Here is an 8,135-nt window from a genome sequence, read left to right on the forward strand (position 1 = left end):
TGTTTTAAAAGTCTTTGATTTCTACAGTGTTTTTGTTCTTTTGAGTTTATTTTTATTTGATGTAGATACTTAAAAGCTAGTAAATAAAATGATGGAAGGGAAAATGCTGTCCTAAATTTAAGTTAGGTTTTTGGAAATAGGACTACTAGATTGAAATCAGATTCTGATTAAAAACTTATTTTCACTGAAGCTCAGGAATTCATAGATGTAAAGAAAATAAGGGGAGAAAACACATAAGTTTTACATCCTGGTGAAATGGGAACCAAAATGACCAGACAGTGGCATGAGAATTACTAGTAAATGGTCGTTTTAATGCATTTTGGTATTCAAGGTAAGTCCATTCTATCATTGCAATCCATTGTTATATTAATCTTTTACTTTGGATTATGTTTTAAAATTGTCCTGGTTTCATGACACTTAGTGTGTTGTTTTTGGCCTCTGTTTATTTTGCTTGTAAAATATTTCCTCACTGTTTGATTTTTTTTTCTATTTAAAAATATTACATAGTAGTAGAAAAATTTGTTTTCCTGCTGCTTAGGGGGTTCTTTCTGAGTGATGGCTGACTTTGAGTCATGTACCCAATTGGTGTAGGAGTGGTTCTGAGGAAATCCCTTGAGAGGCCAGCTATGATTTCTGTTTCTCTGGAAATGTATGTTTTCTAAATTGCCCATAATTTTAAATAAGATTTCTCCTTTTCCTAGAAAAACTTTAAATGAAAAACTTCTTTAATAAATGTGTAACATTTTGTCCATATAGTTCTATTTCATTATAGAATTGCATATTTAAAAAATAATTTCATATAGTTATTACTTAAAATACTTCAATTGTAAAATAAGCAGCTATATTAAAATAAGCAACTATATTATCTTTATCATAAGTCTAATAAATTAGTAGTAGCTTACAAAAATCTTGAGCCCTATAACATATTAATGACAAGTTCTTTTCAAGATATTAGACGACCTGGATACTCATGGTGCTTAGTGTGTAGAAGAAAGTGGTTTGTGTTTATAAGCAGCAGTTTGTCTTTATCTTTCAGTCAATATTTTAACAAGTATTTATTGAGCTCTCAACATGCACCAGGCATTGTTCCAGGGGTTGGTGAGGGGATAAAGTGGTAAACAAAAGATACAATTTTCTGCTCTCATGGACTTACATTCCTGTGGGTGAAAGATAGACAATAACTGAGTAAAACATATGAGGATTAGATGATAATAAAGACTAAGGAGAAAAGGAAAGTGGAAAAGCAGATAGGACATGTTACAATGAGAAACATGGATGTCATGAAATGTCTCAATGAGAAGGTAAATCTGAATACCACCTGAAGGAGATGAGGGAATTAGTCATTTGGCTATCTGGGGGGGAGGGCATTCCAGGCAGAAGGAAGAGTAAATACAAATGCTCTGATGCAGGGGCGTGACTGGTATGTCCCAGGAACAGTGAGGAGCCCAATATAACTAGAGCTGAGTGAGAAATAGGGGGAATAGAAGAAGATAAAGTTAGAGAGGTAAGATTGGAATGAGATCATATAGGGCAGTGGTTATCAACCTTCCTAATGCCACCACCCTTTAATACAGTTCCTTATGTTGTGGTGACCCCCAATTTTATTGTTACAAATTGAACATAATTATAGCATAGTGATTAATCACGAAAACAATATGTAATTATATATGTGTTTTCCCATGGTCTTAGGCGACCGCTGTGAAAGGGTTGTTCGACCCCCAAAGAGGTCGCGACCCACGGGTTGAGAACTGCTGATATAGGGCCTCGCAAGGATTTTATCTTTTACAATGAATGAGAAAAAAGCCACTGGAGAGTTTTAAGTAGAGAAATTACATGAGCTGGCTTAAGTTTTAGCAGGATCAAGCTGACTATTGTGTTGAGAGTAGACTGGTGGGGAACAAAGGCTTGGAGACTTTTGCAATAATTCCGGCAAGTACTACACAACTCCGAGAGTCATCATTCACCCTGTAGTTTCTGTGTATGGTGCTTTCTGTAATGAGCAGTGGCTAGCCCAATAGATGTAGTTAGGGCCCTTACTGCAAGAAGGGTTGGACCAGGGTAGATACAATGTGAATGGTGAGAAGTGTTTAGTCTAGACATATCTGAAGGTAGAACTACTAGAATTTGCTGACACAATAGTTTTGGGATATGAAAGAGTCATTATGATTTCAAGGTGATCTATTAAGTTTATGAATTATTAATATTCATTGTCCCAGATACCATTTACTAAGGGGAATAATTCACATTTATTTTTTAATCCAACAAGCATTTATTCAAAACCTACTATGTAGTATATTGTTCCATATTCTGTAGGGATATTTTAAAAAGTACAATAGCAGCAACAACAGGGAACCCTTTCCTGGAAATACTTATAACTTAGTTTGTTAGACAAAGCCTCCATAGATAAGAACTAAATGAAACAATAAAAGAACCAAATGCTGTGTAAAGCAATATAAGAAAAAATATGATAATGGGACTAATAAAATAGCATATATATATGCATTGGTCCATTTCCATATATATATATATATATATTCCTTTAGGGAAATTGATCAATGAAATTAATTTCACATTAGTCAGGATATGCCCATATATCTGATTGTTTTTTTTTTTAAATATATTTTATTGATTTTTTACAGAGAGGAAGGGAGAGGGACAGAGAGTTAGAAACATCGATGAGAGAGAAACATAGATCAGCTGCCTCCTACATGCCCCCTACTGGGGATGTGCCCGCAACCAAGGTACATGCCCCTGACCGGAATCGAACCCGGGACCTTTCAGTCTGCAGGCCGACGCTCTATCCACTGAGCCAAACCGGTTCTGGCCATATCTGATTGTTTTACTCCTCTAATCTATTCAACAACTTATTCACTATTTTCTAATACTAACATGCCTCATATATTTCCTATTTAAAATCCTGGACTACATATGCTGTATGTTTGACTTCTGCTCCAGGTGGAAGTATATAAAGGCTTCATGTCTGAGGTAGGAATTACCTGTTCCATGTGCTCTTTCTTGCTGATGTCTTAGGTGCATTCCTCACAGTTTGGTTGAAAATACACAATATTACCTTGTACCCTACTTCCCGTTTGTCCAGTTTCTGACTTGTGACTTTTCATACCGTCTCACCACTTATAATACTACGGCCCTTTGGCTTATGAAGTCTTTTGAGATCTTGTGGCTTCTTGTGCCTCATTTCACCCACTTCATTCATAGTCATACCTTGCCACTTCCTGTTCTGTGGTTTTCATTAACACCGCCTTCCTAATAGTGAAGATTATAATAATGAGTTTGATATCTAACACTTTTTTGAGTGCTAACTATGAGCTAGGCACTAAGCTATGCTATTTAAGTACACTTTAAATGTTATCTTCACAATACCTCTATGAAGTGGGTACTATCTTTATCCCCATAGAGAACTGAACTGTAGAGATCTCAACATGCCTGGGATTACCCAGCTAAAAAGTGGCAGAGCTAGAATGCAAACCCAGAACCCATAAATAGTATGTCCTTTTGTATCACATGCATAAGCATGATTCGGGGGTTGCGGGGAAGACCTCAATCCAACAAAGTTCTCTAAACTCTGAAAGCCTCTATGTGTAATAATTATGTTTCTAATGCTATGGATTTGATATTTGTTAATTTTGCCTAGTTTCAATTGGAATTAACACTTGCAATACAGTCCTATTTTTAAAGGTATTGATACTAGAGTTGGTTTTGCATGGCCCTACCAGCTGTGGGCAAACTACGGCCCGCGGGCCAGATCCGGCCCTTTGGAAATGAATAAAACCAAAAAAAAAAAAAAAAGACTGTACCCTTTTATGTAATGATGTTTACTTTGAATTTATATTAGTTCACACAAACACTCCATCCATGCTTTTGTTCCGGCCCTCCGGTCCAGTTTAAGAACCCATTGTGGACCTCGAGTCAAAAAGTTTACCCACCCCTGCCCTAGACACAGGTACATACAAACAATTCTCTCTCTCTCTCTCTCTCTCTCTCTCTCTCTCTCTCTCTCTCTCCAAACTAGAGAAGTACTAGTTGAAGGTAGAAATGCCAATGGGGATTTTTTTTCAGACCAAGATCAAAATTAAAAAGAGAGGAGAGAGAAGGAAAAAAACTAACAAGTGCTTCTTAAGCTTTTCTTGTTATCAGTTACTGTATTTACTAGTAAATGTTCATTTAATCCCAACAACTCTATTATTATCCTCATTTTACATGTGAGAAAAATAAAGTGTGAAGAGATTATTACTCTTATTTGGCAGATGAAGAAACAAAGGATTAGAAAATGAGATAAAAATCACATTGCTAAAGTGTCATAGCTGAATTAAAATAAAACCAGGGTTGCCCTGACCAATGTGGTTCATTTGGTTGAGAATTGACCTGTGCACTGAAGGGTCCCTGGTTTGATTCCCTGCTTCAATGTTTCTCTCTCTCTCTCTCTTTCTCTCAAATCAATTAAAAATATATTTTAAAAAAACCACCTAGGGTTAAATTCCAAAGCCTGTGGAATTAATTACTGTAGGTGGTAGAGAGACTCTAGAGTAGCCCCCAAGATTCTCATCTTCTGATGTTCACAACTTTGTGAAATCCCCCCTCCTTGAGTGTGAGCAAACCTTGTGACTTGCTTCTAAACCAGAGAACATGGCAAAAAATGATAGAATATCACTCTAATTTGCTAGCTGACTCACTGTAGAGAGTTTAGGAACACTCCTTATTAGTTTGATGAAGTAAGCAGCCATTTTGAGAAAACCTACTTAGTAAGCAACTGCAGGTGTCCCCTGGGAGCAGCCTCCAGCCAACAAGAAGCCAGGGCTGTCTGTCCTACAACCAGAAGGAAAGGATTTCTGCTAACAACCTGAGTTGTCCTGGAGACAGATTCTTCCTTGGTCTCTAGAGAGAACAGAGCCTGATGGATGCTTTGCTTGCAGCCTTATAAGACCCTGAGCCGAAGACCAAGCTAAGGTATGCCTGGACTCCTGACTCACAGAAACTAACACAGTACAAATGTGTTATTTTAAACTGCTAAGTTTGTGGTGATTTGTACATAGCAATAGAAAACTAATGCACTGTACTACCTGGTTTTCCCTATGTTTAGGGCACAGTAAATTCTTAGCAAATGGTTGTTATTATTATGATAAATCAAAATGGAAATTTAGAATAACAGTCAAAGAGAAATGGAATGGAGAAATTTAAGAGTTAAATAATTGTTTCCAAAGCAATCAAGCAACTAATTTAGAAGACACAAAGAGATGATGATATATGAAAACCTTGTATATTACCTATTCCCAACAACTACTGAGTATATTATTATCGCATCAAATATTATGCTAAATAAGTGTTAATAATGTGGTAACTAATTATTTTCTTCTTTTTAGGGTAATGATGATTTCTATCAGTTTTTCTTAATCTTCTGTTATCTGTGCTTTCTGGAAATGAATACTAATAATGTATCTACACAAATTTGTGATTTGACTTTTCTTTCTAATACTGAAATAATATAAGGGATAACAATGAACATATTAATTAATTTGAAATTGATCTGTTTACATTAAATTACTTGTCCATTAACAGTTTTTTATTTTGTTTTTGATACACCTAGTCATCAGCATTTACTTCTCTGTTTAGGTTCATGATTATGATTTGTTCTCTGGCAAAGTAAAGTAAATATCATGCTAAATTCCTGAGAGAACTAAGCACAATACCAAATGTGCATTTTCTTCCTATGGTATGTTATCTACAGTTGGATAATAAGTAAAGCAAACCAGTCTGTCTTGTTCTAGTGTTTACGAGATACCTCAAGGCTATTGTTTAAAGCAAGTGCCCACTAGAGCAACTTGGATTCTTTTTTGGAATAAGGTGGGGTATAAATGCAAATAGTTTTTGAAGGAGACATGACTTGGGGTGGTGAATACACAATATAATACACAAATGATGTATTATAGAATCGTACACCTGAACCCTATATAATTTTTAAAATACATATTCTTTTTTATTGATTTCAGAGATGAAGGGAGAGGGAGAGACAGAGACAGAGAAACAGAAACATCACTGATGAGAGAGAATCATTGATCAGCTGCCTCCTGCACTCTCTTTACTGGGCATCATGTGCCCTGACTGGGAATCAAACCATGACCTCCTGGTTCATGGGTCAATGCTCAACCACCAAGCCACACCAGTTGGGCAGAAATCTATATAATTTTATTAACCAATGTCACCCCAATAAATTCAATAAAAAGGAAAACAAACAAACAAAAAACAGTTTTGGAAAGGCCAAGCCACCAGGTGTGTTGTTGTTTTTTTGAAATTTTCAATCGAGGATATGTGGATGTTTTTATTTATTTTAGAGAGAGAAGAAGGGAGAGAGAGAGAGAGAGAGAGAGAGAGAGAGAGAGAGAGAGAGAAAAGAGAACCCAGCTAGGGATTGAACCAGAAATGTAGGTATGTGCCCTGACCAGAAATGGAACTCATGACCTTTTGATGGATTGGATAATGCTCCAACCAACTGAGCCACCTGGCCAGTGTCAAACTACCAGGTTTTAAGGCAGCATTTGAACAGTTGTTGATTTTGTGATGCAAGTTCAAAATATAGGAACTTGCTAAATCCATTTCTTAGTATAATCTATGAACTAATTCTAGACTTAAAGTGATATTATTTTCCTCTCTGGCCTTCGATGTAATTTGATGAATCTTTCCTTAATTTTTTCATAATATAAACTCATCTGTTTTTTTAAAAAAATGAGATGAGGGACTTAGATTTCTTTATTATTTTATAGTTAAATTTATTTCATATTGGGAATTGATATTCTCACTCTCCTTTAGTACAAAATTGTGGAGAGGCCCTGGCCAGGTAGCTTGGTTGGTTAGAGCAGTCTCCCTAGAGCCAATGTTTTGGGTTTGATACTGGTTAGGGCACATATAAGAACCAACCAATGAGTGCATAGGTAAGTGGAACAACCAATGGATGTTTCTTTCTCTCTCTCCTTGTTCCTCTCCCTCCCTCCCTTCCTCTCTCTCTGAAATCAATACATAAAAATTGAATTTAGAAAAAAATAATGTAAGGATTACCTTTCAATGAATTTGGTTTTTTCCTTCTCTTATGTCCTTCCCTTCCCCCCAACTTTAGCTCTTTAGTGGGTAAAATATTTCAGTTATGTTTGCAGTTTTCAAAGTGACTTCCTAGAAATGAAACTGCATGAACTTTTTTTTTCTATTACCAGCTATAAGAGTTATATTTTCACTTTTGATTTGTTAAAACATACTGTCTTATAAAGGCATGAAACTTTAATATTTTTAGACAAAGAAATAGTTTCAAAATCGAGAGAAATCTTCCTAAAATTAAGTACTCAAATGAATGAGGGCCCTTTTTTCTCTTTTTAAAAATATTCAAAGACATTCCCTTTCTTGCAGATTGGCTTTTATTATATGAAGATTGTGTCTAGCCAGCGTGGCTCAGTGGTTGTTTGTGGACCTTTGAATCAGGAGATCATGGTTCAATTCCAGGGCACACACCCAGGTTGCAGGCTCCATCCCCTGTGTGTGTGTGAGTGTGTGTGTGTGTGAGTGTTTGTGTTGGGGGGGAACAATCAGTGATTTTCTCTCATCCTTGATGTTTCTCTCCCTCTCCCTTCCTTTCTGAAATCAATAAAAATATATTAAAAAATAAAAGATTGAGCCCTGGCTGGTTTGGCCTGTGGACCTCAGGAAGGGTCCTGGTTCCATGCCGGTCAAGGGCACATGCCCAGGTTGTGGGCTGATCCCCAGTGTGGGGCACGCGGAGGCAGCTGAGTAATGATTCCCTCTCATCATTGATGTTTCTATCAGTCTCCGTCAAACGGCAGGAATAAGTGATTTCAGTGTCAGAGAGTGACAGGTGCCTGGGCAGGACGCCTGCCCTGGAGGAAAAGGAGGACTCGGTGGGGGAGGTCCCCCCACCCCGACCCCTCTGACCCCTCAGACCAGGCGGTTTTCAGGGTCCGGGGGGTGGTTGGGGAGGGCGTGACCTTTAACCTTTCCAAGGATATTTATTAAGGAAACTCTGAGCAGCGTTCACGTTGAGGGGGTGAGAGGTGGGATGTTGTGGAATGGTCTGCTTTCCTGGGTCCCGGGCGATTTCGGGACTTGGGGAGCCGGTG

Source organism: Myotis davidii, unplaced genomic scaffold, assembly GCF_000327345.1.
Source record: "Myotis davidii unplaced genomic scaffold, ASM32734v1 scaffold6, whole genome shotgun sequence".
Taxonomy (NCBI): domain Eukaryota; kingdom Metazoa; phylum Chordata; class Mammalia; order Chiroptera; family Vespertilionidae; genus Myotis; species Myotis davidii.